The sequence below is a fragment of the Equus przewalskii genome, chromosome 2 (genome assembly GCF_037783145.1).
Source record: "Equus przewalskii isolate Varuska chromosome 2, EquPr2, whole genome shotgun sequence".
In the NCBI taxonomy this organism is placed as follows: Eukaryota; Metazoa; Chordata; class Mammalia; order Perissodactyla; family Equidae; genus Equus; species Equus przewalskii.
The window spans coordinates 52,424,882-52,445,527 of record NC_091832.1 but is presented as its reverse complement, the minus strand read 5'-3'; the positions used below and the strand labels follow the sequence as shown (position 1 = coordinate 52,445,527).

The 20,646-nt window shown below is 48.8% G+C and overlaps 1 protein-coding gene across 9 annotated transcripts in view; it reads left to right on the top strand.

Moving 5' to 3' along the window:
• Positions 1 to 2,046: 2,046 nt before the first annotated feature.
• Positions 2,047 to 20,646, top strand: part of LOXL2 (lysyl oxidase like 2) — an 89,525-nt gene continuing 70,925 nt past the window's right edge. For 5 of the 9 annotated variants that reach the window (XM_070606840.1, XM_070606823.1, XM_070606831.1 and 2 more), the window contains exon 1: positions 2,069 to 2,459. The gene's annotated coding sequence lies outside the window, so the exon portion shown is untranslated. Of the gene's footprint in view, positions 2,460 to 15,762; positions 15,855 to 20,646 lie in introns of all 9 variants that reach the window. The other 4 variants (XM_070606837.1, XM_070606846.1, XM_070606820.1 and 1 more) reach the window with 4 other exon arrangements.

Genomic DNA, 20,646 nt, shown 5'->3' with positions numbered 1-20,646 from the left:
GTTTGGATCCCTGGTGTGGACCTACACACTGCTCATCAGCCATGCTGTGGTGGCGTCCCACATACAAAACAGAGGAAGATTGGCACAGGTGTTAGCTCAGTGACAATCTTCCTCACCCAAAACCCCAAAAACAAAAAGCCATATCTACAATTTGGTTTTTAAAATATCCTGAAGGAAATATTCCAAAATGTTCAGTGTTCATCCATGGGTGAGTGGACACCGGGGTGACCAATTTCTTCATTGTACTTTGTCATATTTTCTGAATGTTCCACAAGGAATTGGGCTTTTGTCACAATCAGAAAAAACATTGTTTACGAAGTGAGTTTCCTTTCACTTTGTGCCTTGTTGGTTGATGCTTTAGCAGGAAGAGTAGGACTAGAAGTGCAGGGATCAGAGAAAAGGATGAAGGGAGTAGAGAGACCCCAGGTCTACTTGCTTTCATTGAGCATCTGCCATGTGCAGGCCCTGCGTTGGGTAGACTGTCACAGCTGAGGGAGAGCTCAAAGAACTAGGCATTGCTGGGCAGACGAGACAAGGGAATGGTGTGTTCAAAGGCCCTGGGGTGTGAAACAACAGGCAAGGAGAACAGCAAACAGCACTGAGGGCCTATGGGGAGGGGGTGACCGGGAGATGGGTGGGCTGGAAGTTCCCTGTCAGCTGTACCCAAGGGTGCAGATTGTGTCCTGGGGGCCTTGGGGCTCCTGTGCGGTTGTTTTTCTTTTTTAAGTGGAAATTTTTATTGAGATCATTGTAGACTGACATGCAGTTGTAAGAAATAATACAGAGATGCCACATACACTTTGCCCGGTTTCCCCCAATGGTGACATTTTCCAAAGCTGCAGGAGAAGATCACAACCAGCATACTGACGTTGAGACAAGGTTTTGATCTTATTCAGATTTCGCCAGTGTTGCCTATACTTGTGAGTGTGCGGGTGTGTTAAGGTCTATACAATTTTATCACTCTTGTAGGTTCTTGCATCCACCACAACTGTTGAGACCCGGAACCGTTCCAACACCGCGAGAACTCGATCTCCCTTTCATGGCCACGCCCACCTCCCTCCCGCCCCTCCCCCTACTGCTCGCCAGACCAAGGGGTGATGGGTGTGGAGGGTCAACAGGAGGGGCCCGAGAAGACCCCATTTCTGCCTAGCAGAGCTCACAGGGGTGGGGCGCGCTGTGAGTTAGGGTGCCCAAGTCTGGCGCTCCTAGGTTACTGTGGCCGTGGGAATGTCCAGGGGGCCCGGAGGAATGACCTGGAGGCCAATGGGTTGGGCGAGAAGAGAAGGTTGAGCTGGAGTCTGAGATTTCGCTGGTGCTGTGTGCGCTGGGGAGGGAGCCGAGCGAGAGGACAGGACCGAGGAGGGAGAGGGACGCAGGAGGGTCGAGGAGGATCGCCGCGTCAGTGCGTCACAGTGTCTGCGGACTGCCCCCTCCGGGCCGGCCCGAACAGAGGCCCACAGACTGCTGCCTTGATTTACAGCTTGCGGCCTCCAGCCTGGCCAAGCCTGGCTCTTGCTTAAGGAGCCCCGGGAGTCTGCACGAGGGCTCCCCCAACAGGGTCACTTTGCCCCTGCTATGAGCTTCAGAGCCAGGCATGGAATGTCCTTCAGCACAACATGCACCCCTTGGCTGTGTCCTGTTCAGTACCCTCAGCGCAGAGCTTGTTAATCCTGGCCCTGCCATACCAGGAAGGACCTTCAAGGTCACTGACTCCAAAGCCTTTAATTTACAAAGGAGAAAGCTGATCCTCAGCGAAGAGAGAGTCTCGCTGATCGGTTGATGTGGTCTATTGGAAGAAAGGGGGCTGTTTGTTTCACCTTCAGAATCTGCTTTCCCCTCAGAGGAGAAAGCCCGGCGAGACGGATGAAAGTTTCTGAACTCCTCATTCATCAGTTTTTATTGAGCGTCTACTGTGTGCTGGGCCGTGCTGCGCTCCCTGGATACAGACATGGATTAGGGAAGGACGCCCTAGCGCTGGTGGATAAGGACATCGAAGGGTTAAATTCCGGGCGCTGTGCGGGTGGGGGAGGGCAGAGGACTCTCCCAGAGGAAAGGCCCCCTCCCTGGCTTCTCAGGCTCCGGAAACCTAGGCGTGAAGAGCCTGGGAAGGGCTCCCCGGGGGCGCGCGGCCTCCCCCGCAGACCCCCCTCGGCCCCGGGAGTGGCCGCTCTCGAATTACAACAAAAGGGGCTGGAGGCCAGGCGGCTGCGGTGGCCGCCTTCGGGGAAGGAGGTGGGTCCGGGGAGGGGTTTGCCGTCCGACTCCCTTTAAAAGTACCGGGAAAAGAGTAAAGGAGCGACTCCGGCCCGCGGCTTCCTAACTTGGAGCTCGCTTTCTCCAGCAGCCGGAGAAGTCCTCTCCCCCGCTCTGCTGCGGACGGGGCTCAACGCCGACGGGCGCAGAGGGGCCGCCGCGGAAAGCCCGAGCCCAGCCACGCCAGGGCGGACTCCTGCGGCCAAGTAAGAGAGCTGCCCGCGCCTCCCCTCCCCACTGCGGTGCGCGGGAATGCGGGAGCGTCCGGGTGGGGTCTCCAGGCTCCACTCCCCGCGAGGCCGCCTCTCAGCCGTGCTTGGGGGTCCCGGGATCTGAGCAGCGGGCGCACAGGGCGAAGGCTTCTTGCTCTGAGAGATGCGAGGACGTGCAGGCTAACGGGTCACCTCCCCTCTCGGGCAGACCCACCCAGCCCCACCTCGCCTGAGCCGGGCGAGGCGATGCAGCTGGCGCGTCCCGGGGAGGAGGGCGCTCGGTTCCTTGCTTGCCAGGGGTGCCTGCGACCAGGCAGGACGGAGCAAGTCTAGGCTTGGTGCGCGCTAGGTGCCTAGGAGGGTGCAACGTGGGGCCCAGAGACACTGGGGGCTGTTCTCGAGTCTGGAGTTCTGGTTTTTGAGGATGTGGAACGCTAGAGGAACAGGGGCGCCCTGGGGTGTCCCCGGAGCTGTGGCTTTGGGGATGTGGAGCGCACGGGGCTGGGACGGAGTGGGGGAACCCTGGGCCTGCTCCTGGGCGCTTCAGCGTCCACTGCCTGGAATTGGGCTTTTTCCCCAGCCTGCCGGAAGGCTCGTCAGAGCGCAGGAGCGCCCTGAGTCCTGCAGGAGAGGCGCGGTCCGCACGCCAGGTATTCACTCCCAAGTCGTTCCGGCTCGTCCGGCGACCAGGGAACCTCTCCCGCCATTATCCCAGAAGGGCCTGGAGTGGGGAAGAACCAGCACAAGTGAACCCACGGATCGTGCTTGTGGGGTCGCCCCGGGGTAGAGCTAATCCTCGTCTCGTGCCGATACTCCCGCGGTCCTCGGTGCCTGCAGTTTTTACGCAGGCGCTTTCGCCTGTGCGCTCCGCCCCCACGCCCCAGGTCCCCCAAATCTAGGAGCTCACTGATGTAGCTGCCTGCCGGAGGTTTCGCTGTAAATCATCGCCGGCGTAGAAACGAGGGGAAGAAACAAGCGAGACTCCTCTCTTTCATCACCCCCTCCCCAGCCCCCGCCCCGGCAAAGACCACCAAAACCAGCGGGGGTGGGGTGAGGGGACGCGGCGGAAGGCGGCAGGGGGAGGGGCCTGAACTGCTCCTTCTCGCTGGGAAAGCTCAAGTCTTGATGAGAGGAGAGAGATGCATGAAAGTCAGAAACTTGCCCCAAATTAATTTCATCCTCTAGAATTTTGGACTGTGGGGATCTTAAAATCAGTCCAGTCGTTTCTTTTGGCAGAAGAGGAAAAATGGTGAAGCTCAAGGCCACTGAGTTAGTCAGTGTGGGAACTCCGACCCACATGCTGTCTGTCCTGGGACCCAAAAACCCATTTGTCACCCTTGGTGGGATTATTTAGTTATTTATAGTGTCTTGTGAACTTAATGGTCAGGGATGGGGCTTAGGACGAAGACGAAGTGTTCATTTCCGTGTTCAGTTCCCAGATGTGACTGACTCATTGGACCCTGCCTTAGCTGAACTATTCATTTCCCAACCCCCTTTGGCCTCTTCCCCTTCCTGGTCCCTAGTATCTGTCCCTCGAATGACCATCAAACCCACGGCAAAGTGCCTGTGCCCCATGGACCGTGGTGGCTCCTAGGGCCCAAGGGGGTCGAGTCTAGTGGTTTTGTGTGTATGTGTGTGTGTGTATGTGTGTGTGTGCGCGCGCGTGTGCACGCACGTGCCCAAGCATCTGTTTGTCTCTCTGTGACTTTGTTATAAAGTGACTTGGTCTAAGGTCACTTAGCCATTAAATGACAAAGCTGAATATGAAAGCTAGGTCTGAAGACAAAGCATGACCTGACAGCACAGGGTGGCTGACTTTTGATGCGGAGCAGACGAGAGATTCTGGGGAGCTGCTTCCTACTGTCTCTGGTCCCACTCGGCCCCTTGTCTGGCCTCTCCTGGCCTTGTCTTCTGACAGCGGGATGACCAGTGTGGAAAGGGCTCGTGAAGGAAACACATTTTCTATGCTCTGGAGATGACCATCAGTGGAACTTTCTAATGTCCTCCCAAATTTTGCATTGTTTACTTAAACATTAGTTTTTATTCTGAAAAGTTTTAAATATGCCCAAGAGTAGACAGAAGCTGTCCATACGCTTCTTACTCTGCTTCCACAGTTATCGACATTTTGCCACACTTGCTTCGTCTGTCCCTTTTCTCTTTCTTTGTTGAAGTATTTTAAAGAAAATCTCAGACATCAAATCATTTCATCCCTGCATATTTCAGCGTGATCTCAAAATATAAATAACCACTCTGCCATTATTATACCTAAGAAAATTAACAATCATTCTTTGGTATCATCTAATACCTGGTCCATATTAAAAAATTTTCCCCAAAATGTCTTTTTACAGTTGATCTGAGTTCTGTTGATTTTTATAATTTATGTTCACATTGTATGTTATTCTTTTCAAACCACTTTTCTGTTCACTATGTTATCTGACTCTTACCACATCCCACTAAAGAGTGAGGTGGGCATCACTGGTTTCATTTTGCAGCTGAGGACCTGGCGGGCAGATAAGTTGTCCGGACGGCACAGCTGGGACGGCGGGGCCAGGCCTGACCCAGCCTCCTGGCTCTGGCAGCAGTGGTGTTTCCCAGTGCTCCTCATGGAACATCAGCTGTTCTCTGAAGCGTTCATCTTGCCTCTGGCTCCGGCCTGGGCTTATCACTTCCTGTGCACCTGCTATCAGGACTGCCTGTGTAAATGTTTCCTCGTTGGCCATTTGGTGCTGGAGATAAATCAGCGGCAAAGTCAGGAAGCTTGGGGTCATTTCCCAGCTCATTGTAAAACCGTATAACGACTTACCTCTCAAGGACTCAGTGGTCCCTCTCCAAACCTTGAAGCATTGTCCCTCCCCATTCTCTGGCTCCTGGGTCTGAAAGTAGGATGAGTGACATGACTGTGGTGGGGATTCCTGGAAGAGACAAAGGCCCCAGAAAGAAATCTCATTGAGAACATTGACCTGCTCCCGAGTATTTTGGCAGCTGGCATCCTAAGTCGGAGGTTCCTATCCTGTGACAGAGAAGAGGCCTCCCTCTGAAGTCCTTCATTGATGGACAGCTATGTCTATTCTTCCTTTGTCTGGTGGGCAGTAGAAGACCAGACCTTTTTACTTTTAGCGTTTTCATTACTTGTGTTTTTCTGCTTTGAAATAGGGCGATAAATCATTTTTACGTCTTATTAATGAGACTCATGAGTCAGAATTCTCTTTCCTTGGCTGGCTGTGTGGGAAAATGGACTCTTTTATTTCTTGACTCCTAGATTTTCTGCTCTTAAGTTCATTGCCCTGAAATAGACAGAACGAACAGACCTTCCATAAAACAGCTGGTTAGGGACAGAGACACTGATTGCTCCAATCCCGTTATCCAACTGCAGGAACTCAAAAGGGTCAAAGCATTAAACTGAAGCCACACTGTCTTCTGGCAGCCACAAGTTCTCTTTCCCCTTAGCTAGGAGGCCAGCTCCGTGGGGGTGGAATTTCTAGGTGATTCCACGTCAGCAGCTGCAGTTGCTTCCTTCCTTTTACAGTTTTGGGATTGTAAGAGGTATGGTTCCTCACTCCCAGGGCTGCCTGGGTTCTGAAGAACAGCCTGTAATTACCATTGTCCATTTCCCTCGGGAGAAAGACCTTGTGGTCAGTCTGCAGGGTGGTGTCCCACAGACCCTCCTGCACTCTGGACCCTGGGTGGGCCATGAGGCCTCAGATGAAGAGGCCAGAGGCTGCCCGGCTGCAGGCCACAGAGTCAGCAGGACTAGCAATTGTCGGCCAGAAAAGGGAGAGCCCAGCAGACGTTGACAGAGACACAGCCACAGCAATGCTCTGCTCACCTTCTAAGTCTCCAGCCGTGTCTAGGTTGAGGCGAGTCTTCAGACCGTCTCCTCCTCGTCATTCCAGCTGTCCTCTGCTGTTGAGCGTGGTGCATGCCTGGCAGGGAACACAGCTCGGCCAGGTGTGCTGGCTGGTCTTCCCCGCCACCTGTGCCAGTGAAGTCTTTAGATGCCAAGACCACCCTTTCAGAATAGCCACTGCTTCAAGGGTGATAAAGCATGATGGTGACAGTTTAGATAAGATTTGCATCCAGACTTTTAAGAAATCTTTTGCACTTCCCTTGGCAGAAACAATCTACCTGGGCGAGTTGTGTGTGGCAAATACGGGTGTAGAGCGAGAACGGACTCAGCCCATCCTGAGGATGTGGGTGGGATCACGGTCAATAAGTTCTTCTTGCCCAGGGCTTCTTGATCTCTTCACTTGAGATGCCTTTAAATTATATTATAAAGTTATATGCAAATGGTGGTTTCTTTTTGGTTTTTTCACTGTCGGAATCTCTGACAAACAGACACAGGTTGGCCCCATGGATGTCCCTGGCAACGTCTCCCACGTGTCCTCCTTGATGAGTCGCCAACATAATGTTAAGAGTGTCTTCTGGGAGAATCATGCCGCCTGCCTATACAGCATGCACTTTATGAGAAGATAACATGTCCATCACTTGTGAACAGCTTCGTTTGCTCAGACAGCTGCTTTCTACTGTCCTTCCTGAACTTGGATCCATGAACTCCCCCCACCCCCACCCTTGTCCTTGAGTGCCATTGATGTCCTGGGATGAACAGAGCACAGCTTCCCAAAGTACCTGCATGACTCAAAGATTTAGTAAGAAAGAGAATTTTCTAAATATTTCTAGAACTCTTCTAAAGCACAAATATAAACTTGTGTAAGGTACATTTTTAAAGTAAACTGCCTCCCCCCCCCCCCGCCCAAGAATACCATCCATAGGTAAAATGGCACCAATCCTATGCAAACACCTGGATGAACTTTTGTTTTTGTTTTTATTGTGGTAAAACATACATAACATAAAACTCTCCATTTTAACCTTTTTTTTTTTTTTTTTTTTTTTTGCTGAGGAAGATTAGCCCTTAGCTAACATCTGTTGCCAGTCTTCCTCTTTTTTTTTGCTTGAGGAAGATTAGCCTTGAGCCAACATCTGTGCCAGTCTTTCTCAGCTTTATATGTTGGTTGCCACCACAGCATGTCTGACAAGTGGTGTAGGTCTGCGCCTGAGATCCAAACCTGTGAACCCAGGCTGCCAAAGCAGAGTGCACCAAACTCAACCGCTATGCCACTGAGCTGGTCCCTATTTTAACCATTTTTAAGTGTAAAGTTCAGTGGCATTAAGCGTATGCACACTGTTCTGTAACCATCACCACCATCCATCTCCAGAACTTTTTCATCTTCCAAAAAATGAAACTCTGTGCCCATTAAACATTAACTCTCCATTCTCCCATCACCCTGCCCCAGGAAACTTTATTCTACTTTCTGTCTCTATGAATTTGACTACTCTAGGTGCCTGATATAAGTGGACTCATACAGTATTTGTCTGTTTGTGACTTGCTTATTTCACTTAATGTATTGTCTTCAAGTTTTGTCCATGTTGTAGCATGCGTCAGAATTTCCTTCCTTTTTAAGGCCTAATAATATTCCATTGTATGTATAGACCACATTTGGCGTATCTCTTCATCCATCAGTGGACACCTGGGTTGCTTCCACCTTTTGGTTACTGTGAATAATGCTGCTGTGAACATGGGTGTGCACATACCTGTTCTAGATGACGTTTTACGAAATGAACATACCCTTGTGGCTCCCACCTAGATCAGGAATAGAACATGACCAGAGTGCATCGATTTAAAGGTACAGCAGGAGATTTCAGACAATTTCCCTGCCTGCGTGCGGCTGCTTCAGGTCTGGAGATTGGATGTGTATTTTCTCTACTGCGACGTGGTTTGAAAGAGATGTTTAAAAACACAGTTTATAATCTGGAAGGATGAGTTGTGCGATTTAAGCACCTTCTTTCCCTAAAACATCTCAGGAAGCTAGTGCGACATGTTTGGGGCTTGCAGCTGCAGCTGTATGAGCACAACGTCACTAAGTGTCATTCTTCCAGGCTCTCCTGGCCCAAGGAGGTTTGCGTCCACCTGGAGAACTCCCGCTCTTTTGTCAGCTTCTGCTGGGGCATGAGATTTCAGCCTGAGTGAAAAATTCTGTGGCCGTGTCCTGCCTTCCTGCCTCCCTTTCCTTCCTTCCTCCCTCCTTCCCTCCCCTTCTGGTCCTCTCTCTCTTCTTAACTAAAATGGTTGATTAGTGACTTTCTATGTGCCAGACACTCTGCCAGTCACTGTAGGAGATGCAAAAATTAAAAAGATGCAATATTTGACATGTGTATTTAAAAATAAGTTATCAGTCAAGAAAAATATTCTGGTGCCTGGCACCCAACCCCATGGAGCCCACCCGGTGCCAACAGCAGCCTTAGAGCACAGCCAAAGAATCTGGGGGGCTTGGGCTTGTTGCTGCCCACAAAGAGGGGAAGACCGTCCCTCAAGCTACCTGGAGTTGCTCTAGCATGCCCAGAACCAAATGGTAGGAAGAATTGTTTAAAATACTTTTAAGCTGCCTTGAATTCGGGTGCTCTGTCGAGACCACTCTGCTATATGATATTTAGGGGCCATTTTAATGATTAAGAAGGAAAAACCAAAATTTAGACATCAGTGAAAGCCTGTGACATCTCTAATAGGTTTCAGTGTCACTCTTGATTTTCCTAAATTGATTTTTCCCAAGTGTTTTTTCTTCCCTGCACCTGTCAAAGCCATGCCCACCGCTCCACCCCACCACCAACCCCCTATGTTATCTGTTACCCCAACGCCATGACATTGCATCATGACGTCTCCCCAGCGTCACCTGTTGCCAGGAGAGTTGCTGGTACCCTAACTGGCCTCCTTTCCTTTTGGTCTTAACCTGTGTCAAAACGTCCTTTATGCTGTAGCCACAGTGATCTTTCTAGAGCAGGGGTTGGTGCACTTTTTCTCTAAGGGCCAGATAAATATTTTAGACTTTACAGGCCCATACCATCTTCGTGGCAAATGGTCAACTCTGCTGTTTCAGTAGGAAAGCAGCCATAGATAACTACTAAAGAAATGAATATGACTGTGTTCCAATAAAACTTTATTTACAGATTTGGCCCATGGGCTATAGTTTGCTGACTTCTGCTCTAGATCACAGCTCTGTGTCCACCACCCTCCTCCCTACCTTTCATTGGCTCACCCCAAAGGAAAACTCAACATTTCTTAGCATGACTTTCAGGTTTCCTCATGGCCCTCTGCTTGCTTCTCCAACCTCACCTCTTCCACTTCTGACCACACCCACTCCCCCAGCACTTTCACTTTTCATCTTGCAGTTCTGAACCACACACACTCCAGAACACCCTGTGTTATTTTAGACCTGCTTGGAATGGTCTGCCCCCCACCTCCCCCCCGCCACCTGTCAAACTCTTAACTTTCCTTCAAAATCCGCCCAGGTGTCAACTGTCTAAAGCTTTCCCTGTTTCTCATCCTCAGTTGTATCACTGCCTTCCCGGTTCTATTTCTGTACCTTATTGCTTCTCTAAATATACGGTGAACTCCTGAGGGCAGAACCCATGTCAGGTTTATCTTTGAATTCTCAGTGCCTAAGTCATATAGCAAATGCTTTATAAATATATACTACTAAACTGAAGTGTCATTTAAGTAGATTCATTTTTTAACAGTTTGAGATGTAATTCAGATACCAATCAGTTCACCTATTTGAAGTGTTCAATTCAGTGGATTTTGGTGTATTCACAGATATGTGTAACCGTCACCACAGTCGATGCGAGATCATTCCATCACCACAGAGAGAATCCTGTACCCTTTAGCCATAGCCAGCTTCTCTCCCACTGATCCCTAAACAGCTACTAATCGACTTTCTGTCTCCATATTGCCAGTTTTGGATATTTGATATAAATGGAATCATATAATATATGGTCTCTTTGGTTTGGCTTCTTTCACTTCACATAATGTTTTCAGGTTCCATCCATGTTGTGGCATGTGACCATACTTCATTCCTTTTTATGGCTCAATAATGTTCCATTGTATGGATGCACCACATTTTGTTTATCCATTCATTATTTGTGGACATTTGGGTTGTTTCCACCTTTTGGCTATTACGAACAGTGTTGCTATGAATATTCGTGTACAAGTTTTTAATTGCACACCTGTTTTCAATTCTCCTGGGTGTATAAGTAGGAATGGAATTGCTAGGTCATATGGTTATTCTATGTCTAACTTTTTGAAGAACTGCCAAACTATTTTCCGCAATAGCTGTACCATTTTACATTCCATCCAGCAACGCATGAGGGTTCCAATTTTTCCCCGTGTTCACCAACACCTACTTTTTCCCACTGTTAAAACAATATTATAGACATCCTGGTGAATGTGAAGTGGTATCTCGTTGTGGTTTTGATTTGCGTTTCCCTAATGATTAGTGATGCTGGGCATCTGTCCATGTGCTTGTTGACCGTTTGTATGTCCTCTTTGGGGAAATGTCTATTCAGGTCCTGTGCCCATTTTTAAATTGGATGGCTTGTCTTTTTGTTATTGAATTGTGAGAAGTTTTATATATTCTGGATACTAGCCCCATATCAGATATATCATTTACACAGATTGTCTCCCGTTCTGTGGGTTGTCTTTTCATTTTCTTGATAGTGTCTTTTTTTTTCTCAGTTCACATCACATTTACTCAATATTTATCCTGTGCTCGGCACAGGAGATCCAGAAATGTGTGCGTCACCAAGGGGTTTACAGTCTCAGGAGGGAGACAAACATGCAAGCAATATAATAAATACAGCCTTTTTCCTACCCCAGCTACTGCTGCCTGGTTCATGGAGCATCTTGATAGTGTCTTTTGATGTACAGAAGTTTTTAATTTTGATGAAGTCCAATATACCTATTTTTCGTTTTGTTGTCTGTGCTTTTGGTATCATACCTAAGAAACCATTGCCAAATCCAAAGTCATGGAGATTTACCTCTACGTTTTCTTCTAAGAGTTTTATAGTTTTGTTTTTTTATATTTAGTTCTTTGATCCATTTTGAATTTCAATTAATTTTTGTAAATGGTGCGAGGTAAGGGTCCAACTTCTTCCTTTTACATGTGTCTATCCAATTACTCCAGCATCATTTTTTGAAAAGACAATTCTTTCCCAATTGATTGGTCTTGTTACCCTTGTCCAAATGAATTGGTCATAGATGTATGAGTTTATTACTGGACTCTCAATTCTATGCCATTGATCTATATGTCTGTTCTTGTGCCAGTACCATGCTGTCTTGATTACCCTTGCTTTGTAGTACCTTTTGAAATTGGGAGGTGTGAATCCTCCCACTTTGTTCTCCTTTCTCAGAATTGTCTTGGCTATTCTGTGTCCCTTACAATTCGGTATGAATATTAGAATCAGCTTGTCAATTTCCATGAAAAAGTCAGTCGGGATTCTCCTGGGATTGTGATGAATCTGTAGGTCGCTTTGTATTCTCATCTTAACGATATTAAGGCTTCCAACCCAAGGACATGGGATGTTTTCCCATTTGTTCAGATCTTCTTTAATTTCTTTCAACAATGTTTTATAGTTTTCTGAGTATAAATTTTGCATGTCTTTTGTTAAATTTATTCTTAAGTATTTTTTTGATGCTATTATAAGAGGAATTATTTTCTTAATTTCACTTTTGGATTATTCTTTGAAAGTGTGTAGAAACAGTTAATTTTTGTATATTGATCTTGTATCCTGTAACCTGCTGAGCTTTTTTTTTTATCAATTCTAATGGTCTTTTAGTAGATTCCTTAGGATTTTTTATTTACACATGTGGATAGATTCCTAAACAAAGAGTAGGTGCTCAGGAGGTGGATATATGGTGTCCTAGAAGAGGGAACAGCAAGTCCAAGGCAGGGTAGTGTGGAAACAGAATGACATGCACTCAGGTCAGTATGGCTGGAGCTCGGGGTTGCAGGCTGAAGCCAGTGTGTGTCCTGCTAAAGAGTGTGGAGGCATCCTGTATCCCCCAGTGGGAGCCATACCATGCTTGGAGATACAGTAAGAATATTAGAATCATTCTTAAAAGGAGGCCCAGAAAAGACTTATGATCAGCACCCAAGATATTGGTCTGCTCCACAGGTAGCTGAGAAGGTCTGTCCCCTCAGTAAGAGCAAGAGCCTGTAGGTCTCTGTATACGCCAGTACTCTGTGGATGCTGTGATCTCGAGGAATGATCACCAGCGACAGTACCAGCTGGCATTGTGCAGCCGAGCCCGGCCAGCTTTGGTGACGTGGCAGCTGGTGCCTGCTACTGTCACTCACTGGGCGTCTGGAGGGAGCCGGTGCTTCTATGGACAGCGGAATCCCAGATAACAGGGTCTTAGCAAACTTCACAGCAGCATTCCTACCCGCCTCCCCCATGTAGCCAGACATTTCCAGACAAGCCAAAGATCAGGCTGTGGCGCCCGTGCCAGCGGCTCCTTCTTTCCCTGGGCCCTCTGAGTCTAGCTCTCGTCTGAGGAGCTCAGGCCTGAAGAACTGACTGCTGGCCCAGGTTGCATTGATTGGAGGAGAGCCTGGTCTGGAAGCTTCTGGAGACACAAGAGGTGTACAAAGCTAAGGGTGAGTCCTGCTATGACCAGCCCTACCTGAGACACACGGGAAGCAAAACAGAGAGGGCTTGAGAACTTAGGAAATGAGCTCAGAAGGTGCCTCCTTGGCTGCTTTTGAGAGGCCGTCTCTTAGAAAAACTGGCTTTTACCCACCCTCCAGCATAGGACTCCCTGCCCCGCCCCTCCCTACCCCCTGCTCCTCTTACCCCCACTATCCCAGCCCCTCCCTCCCTCAGTGTCTGTGCCTGGACCAACCCTCGGCACGCCCCCTCCAGGAGTCTGTACGAAGTGGGCCCCATCTCTAACCACACCTCTTCCTGGAAACACTGAGCGGGTCTGCAGTGACTGGAGTGCGTACCGAGTGTGCTCACCCGTCTGGCCCTGCTCCTCTTCTCCTCCCCTGCCTGTCTTTTATGGACTTTAACATCTCCTTCAAAGTGGCATGGAAATTCAGACCAGTTTGGCTACTGACTGTAGCCCTGGGAAACAGCGTGTCTGAGAGTGTGGAGGGGGTCGGAGGATGGTTAAAGTCTGTTACCCGAGTGGGGTGTGAAGAGCAGTCAGTGTGTGAAGGGACACTCCTCTTGGAACTTTTCCAGGTTGTTGCTGTTTTTATAATTATAATAGTTACCACTCATTGAGCATCACTGTGAGCGGTCACCATACTGGGCACTCGATACTTCTTCTGTAACCCACTAAGACCCTAAGACCCTTTTCCATTCGCAGAAGCCAGATTGAACCCGGGACCATTCTCTGATACCAGCACCATGTTCTTTCAATTGTGATGTGTTCTCCTGTAGTCAAACCCTCTCTCCATTTTTTTTTAGGGGTTGGGGTTGGGGCTGGCTACTTTGAACCCAGTGGGCATCCTTGCCTCACTCTGTCTCCTCTGCCACCGTGGCAGCGTTGCCTGCCAGCTACTGCACTGATTGTGGGTTTTTCCTGCCCCTCCTTTATGGGCTACTTGCTCTAGAGATAAGATGTGTCTCTTACAAACATTATTTATTTGGCTTTTTCTTTCTGATCCAATCCAAGCGTCTCCAGCAGGCACCTTTTAAAGTGTATGAGGTTGTGCCTTCAGCCTCCCCAGGAAACACATTGGTCAAAGTGAGATTCCGCCCAGAGCCAGGGGTGGACTGTGGGGAAGCCTGGTCCATCACAACAAATCATGCCTGACAAAAGCCTCTTTCTGGGGGTGGAAAAAAATTCCATGCTGTATGCCTACCTTCTCACCGTTTCCCTGTGCCCGAACATTCCCACTCTGTGGCCAGAAATAGATGGGACTGAGCCGGAATCTTTGGCCAGGGGCCAAGTGGACCAGCCTTGGCCAAGCCTGGTGTCGAAGTCTGCATTCTTGTCTGAGGTGGCTCAGAAGGCCCCCTCGTCCCCCATCCGCTTCCCTCTTTCTCTGAGCACACTCCATTCACCCAAGATAGCCTTCCTCCACAAAGGAATGTGTTCCACGTGTGGCCAGAAGCAGCACCCAGACCACAGCTGGGGTGGGCTCTCTGCGGTGCACTCTGGCCGTGAATGAGGCCCATTCATCACTCTGGCTGGTTCAGCAGGAGTCCCTGGCAGCAGGGGAGGGTCTGATGGAGGAGATGGCCCCCACCCCAACCCCTGACCCCAAATCTGAATGCTGACATCTGGCAGAGACGTTAGGCAGAGTGTTTCTGTCTGGGAGGAAGAATTCAGCTGAGCTCCATGCTGCGCTGTTCAATGACACTAAGCAAGTGCCCTTTGCATCGTGGGCCACTGCTCCTGGCTGGGGAGTGAGTGGCATGGTTGTTTATGTGATGCTTCCCGTTTGGGGCAGGAGGCCCATTACGGGAGCTCCAGAGCACAAGATGTGGAGCAAGTGCTGGGAGGAATGAATCATTTCCCCACCTACCGTGCCTCAGAAGCTGTGAGGCTAGTCACGCAGAGCTGGAGCCCGAGGGAGGCTGCTTTAGGAGGCTCCTATGCCCCAGAGGGCCAGGTTGGTGCGCTGGGGGAGTGGGAACAGTTACGCGGATCGGCTTGTGTAAGAGCTGTGCTTTTTGCTAAGTGCACTCTGCAGGAATAGTGCATAATTTTCAGTGTGTCCCCCGACTCTGTGTGTGCCTTTGCTGTTGACTAGGCATCAGTCCGTCGTATTGGGCATTTTTTGCCTGGGTGCCAGAGTGAGGTGTCAGTTGTAAGAGGCCACGTTTGTCCTACTTTTGAAGAACACACGGGGGACGTCAATAACCACTTGGCTTTCAGGAATGTTCTTAGGCCGGCAAGTTCTACAGCACAGAATGCCTTTTCCGGGTAGACGAGAAGTGATCCAGACAGGCCTGCTCTGGGGAGAAGAAGAACATTTGAGCAGCCCCAAGGAGATCTTGGGACTCAGAGATCTTGGAGTAGGCCTTTCATCTTTCTTCCCAGGCAGAAGGATTCGGCTCTCAAAGTACGAGCCTCAGAAAAGGACGCTGGAAGTCCCAGTTTTACATTTTCTCCTTTCCCTTTTGGAGGCCTTTTGGGTCAAAATTAAGTAAAGGGTTTTCAGGTATTTATCCATTATCAGTACAATGCCACTCCTGGAATCATAGAAATCGCTGTTTCTATAATGTACTGGAAAGTTCCTGAGGCGACGTGTGCGCCAGAGCTAAAGATATCCTCCAGAGCTAAAGATGCTCTTCAGACAGTCGAAGTAGCACTGTTCATGATCAACGGAGAAACTTGAGCAAGGTGTGGGTTTAGAACCTCTGCCTCCCCATCTGACCACACCCTGCGCCCCCGGTCCCAGCAAGCCCAGCAAGCAGCGGTTGAGGTAAGCCCGCTTAAACGTCTTATTTGCAGATACTGCCTCTCCTGAAGCACACCCTCCCGTGAAGTCAGCATTAGCGCCTACCCAGTTTATACTGCACATGTGAAGACACCTTTTTACGTAGGTAATTAAGCTTTTCTCCAATACTGTGTATTCTTTGGAGCAAATGTATGTTTCTGGTTTTCAAGTAAGTTGTTGCAAGAGCTGAGTCCACGAGGAATTCCCTAAGCTCAGCTGGGGAGTTCCCAGTTCCCAAAGAACGCTGGGGGAAATCTGAAGATCAAAATTAAATACAACCAATTGCATTATGTAGCTTAGGATCAACCAACATTGTCGCTGGCATATGAACAGCCTGACTTAAATCTAGCAGGTAATGCCTGTTTGAACAAAAATATTTTACCTGATATTTTTTGACCACCTACTATGGATCAGGAGCTTAAGAAACGTGATCTTTGATTTTATAACAGTCCTGAAAGGTAAAGTATATGTTTCTTGTTTTCCCTTAAAAAAGCTGCTTTTAAGCACGTATCATTTTCCATTTTATAGAAGAAATACTGAGACTTAGAAGATCTGAGTGTGCCTGAGTTCACAGGACTAAGAAGTGGTAAAAACGGGATTTGAATTCCATTCTATGTCACTCTAAACCACAGGTTCATGCTGCTTACTGGCAATAGAGAAGGGGCAGCACATCGAGCCTGTTCTCCATGGAGGAAAAACGTGCAGGCTGTCTGAGTGGGTCCCTGCATGCAGGGGCTGCTCAAGGCCCTTGGGGAAGGTGACCTGATTCTGGCTGATGTTTGTCAGGAATGCCTGGAACCCAGAGTCCCAGTGATGTGAAAGAATTCTTTACCCGTCTCCCCCAGACACCCCTTAGCGGTACAGTGTCCTTGTCGGCAGGCAAGGCTTGCACTAGTATCAACTGTGTCAACGCTGTATCCTCAAATGGATTGAGTTGAATGTAAGAATGTCCTCAACTGCTTAGCCAAGAGCCCAGTGAGAAAATACTGGGAGAGATAATTTACCACTTTCCGATAAGCCAAAGTCACAGCCAACATTTTTCTGGCACGTACTGGCTCTTATTTCTGTTAGTCAAATACCGCTGTCCTTGCGCATCTTGGCTTGAACCTTCTGATGATGACCCACCCCTGAGCTAAACTGTGTGAATAATTAACCATCTGCTGCAATAATTCCTTCATTCGGAGGAGGTTTTAAGAGAATACTCTCCAAGGTGGGCCTTCCTTTGTGGAACTTTCCTCTGCATGCCTGGAGAGGGTTGGTGAAACCTGAGCTTGGTTTGGTATGTGTGAACGAGCTGCAGCAATGTTCTCCTCACTCAGTTGGCTTGTGTTCAGGATAGAGGATGCCCCTGGAATTTCCCTGATGGGTGCTGATGCAACCTCCCTGGCATAGACTCTTCTTGGGCTGTCAGTGACCTTAGAGGTCTTCAAAGGTGAATGCTGAGAATAGATCTTCCTGTTATCTAAAAACTCTCCCAACCGTGGTATCAGATAGATGTCTCCACCAGGCTTTTCGATTTCTTTAGTGAAATAAAAATCTCTGACCAAGGACTAAGAGCAGGTGTGAGGAGGAGAAATGTGTCTTCATCAATGCAAATGTCATCAAGTGTCCAGAAGAGTAGGAGGAGAATTTACCATATTTGTTCATGATGAGGCACCAAAAAATGCCAGACACATAGCACGCTTCTGTTTGGTTTTCTTTCTTTTGTTTCATTCCAATTAAAATTCAAGCTTTTTTTTTTGGCTTTTGTTTTTAATCATTTGGATCCTACTACATTTCTTAGCGAAGCTCAAATCCTTTAACCCAAAGCAGTCTTCTCAAGCTGATTGGTCGCTGGGCAATGCGGCTGCACCGGAGTGCACACGTCTCAGTGCCGGGGATAAGAGGGGCTGGTGAAGAAGGGGTCGGCTCTGGCGTCTGGCCGCCTGGGTGCCAGCATGATCGCTTTCTAGCTCTGTGACCATAGGAGAATCACGAAGCCTTTCCATCCCTCGGGTTTTCCTCAGGGAAACAGGCGGGCTGATAGAACCTCTCTCACAGGGCTGCCCAGAGCTGTGCCATCCAGTGTGGCAGCCACCACCACATGGGGCCAGGGGGCACCTGAAATGTACTAGTCCCAACTGACATGGGCCGTGGGTGTAAAGTATGCACCAGATTTCAAAGACTAGAATGAGTAAAGAATGCAAAGTAACTCATACGTAATTCTTACATTGATTACATATTGGAATTATAATCTTTGGGACATATTGGTTTAAATAAAATATATCATTAACATTAATTTCTCCTGCTTCATTTTACTTTTTTAATGTGAGTACCAGAAAAATTTAAATTACGTATATGGCTCACATTATGCTTGAATTGTGAAGAGCCAGTTTAGACCAGATTAAAGGAGTTCACATCTGTGAAGCACTTTTCACACAGTAATTGACACAGAATAGTAATCAATAAATATAGGGTTTTTTAAAATATAACTTTGTCTTTAACAGAATCCCACCTTCAAGGCCAGCCCAGGTGGTGTCCAGGTTGCTGTTTAAAGTAGAAGTCATCTTTTAGAACAAGGTGGAGGGTGGGGTAAATGAATTCATAAATCAGTCAGAGAATAAGAAAGTCCAGACGTCCATAGGTGGGGGCAAATACTGTGGAGCTGCTCACCACAGTCCTTGCACGACGAAATTACCAGACCCCCAAAGTAAAGCACTCTGACCTCTCAACACCTCCTAATATACTGTGATGCTGAAGATGGAGCCTCCTGGGCTGCTCCACAAGGGCTCCTCCTGCCTCCCTGAGGCTGGCATCCATTTGGAAATGGCCTCAGAGAGGCGATGAGATGCGCTTGGCTGCCTGGCACCCTGGGAACAGGAGAGGATGCCCGCCGCCCGTGGGCCCCGAGCACAGCTACAGGTGTGTGGAGGCAGGCCGCGGGTGGAAGCAGCCGAGGAGGCTTCTCAGAGGAAGTGGGACTTCAGGAGTCCCGGCTCCTGGTGAGTCTGCTCCGTGGGCCCTTCAGACGCAAGCGCAGGTGCCCGCACCCCCTCTGAGAGTCCGCAGCGCTCACTGCCTCAGGCCCTGAGGGCCAGGGCGCCAGGGTCCAGCACGTGATTAGGGGCCATTTAGGGGAGATTGCATGGATCCCAGGGGGGCTTCATTTCCCGTAAATTGCCCCAACGTCTGCCTGTGCCCTTTACTACCCGGAGTGGGTTGCAGACCTAAGCAGACACCCCGTCAGCTGATTTGAGGGACCTGGGCAAGGTCCACCTCCTCACAAGGAACCCTATGCCCTTACTTCCAACATTGCACAATATGCAAACTCAGCTCTTAGAGTTCATGTCTAGGCATTCTTCATTAAAACATAAAAGTGCCCTGTCCTTAGAAAGGCAACTGATTTATTCCTTAATGTGTTAAATTCCTTAATACGATAAATTCATAAGGAATGCATTTATCAACTTGCTGTCCAATGCAAGTCAGAAGAAAAAGGTAGTTTTGATAAGGTGTGAAGATTTGAATAGGAATTGATAAGTATTCATTCAATAACTATTTGCCAAGTACAAGGCACAGGGCCCCACAGTCAGGGCATCTGAGTTGGCAGGAAGGAAAGCAAAGAATGAATGTGAATGAGGCTATGCTGTGTGCTAGGGATTTCCACATGTTATCTCATTTAACCATCACAACTCTCTCTCTCTCACACACACACACACACACACACGCACACACACGTAACGAGGGTTATTTCCATAATCAGGAGAGGAAATCCAGCCTCTAAAAGTAAATTGCCCCCAAATCTGTAGAGCTTGGTAGTGGTGAAAACAGGATTTCGACCCTTGTGTTCTGACTCCAAGATGCCCAACATCACCTGTCCTGGGAACCAACGGTGCCAATAGTTACCAGGAGGAAGGCTTGCCAAGAGGCCAGAGGCCCCCGCCGTCCACTCACTTTAATAGCCCTTGACCTATACAGTGGAGTTTGTTTTTCAAACCACAGTGGAGAGGCCTGTCAAGTATCAGATGACCGTCAGAGCAGATGAGCCGGATGTGGGTGGAGCAGCCATGGAGCAGAGCAAACACACTCATGGAGGTCTGGGGTGGGCTCGGCAGCCGAGTATCCACCGGTAGTCCTGTAGTGAGAGTGCCGGGGAGGAAGCTTTCCTGAGATCCAGCTCTAGACCCAGGGCTCACAGAGGGAGGGGTCCGCCCCTACAAAGACGGACCACAGCAAAGCAGGGAACCCAGTTCGACTCCTAACAATAGTCTTCTCACCTAGGACTTTGAGGACTCCAGTGGAGTCATAAAATCTTAGAACCAGAAAGGTTCTTAAGATTGTTCCTCCAGTGCCTAGGATGGCAAATGCCCAGCAGACATGCTGCCACTCTGCCACCCAGACCACAGCAGTCATCACAAATCCAGGCCAGCGCTCTTTCCCCTCGGGTCTCAATGCCACTCAGCACCACAGATAGCCATCAACGGCTAGCTGACTCTGACGTGCGAGTCGCCATCTGCCCACCTCCCCCATCCTAGCCCACTCTCCTCATGACACAATGAGGAACTGGAGGCTGGGAGTGGCAGGGACTTGTTAAAATTACGGAACAGACGGGGAGCCTGAGCTCTTGTCATGGTCCTTGGCTGCATCTTGGGACCCAGAATGATACTTCCAGGTCCTCTGCAAGAGACCTCATCCAGGAACTTAGAGCATGGCTGAGAGACAAAATGAGGACAGACAGGGACAGACAGGCAGCCTGGTATACGAGATAGAATTGGAAGCCAGGATACCCAAGGTTAAGATGAGGCTCTGCAAGTACTAACCGTCGACCCTGGGCCAGTCCGTTAAACTCTTATTCCGCATTTCTTTTATCTGTAAAGTGAAATGAGATGGACTTGCTGACTCTGAATTCCCCTCCTGCTCTG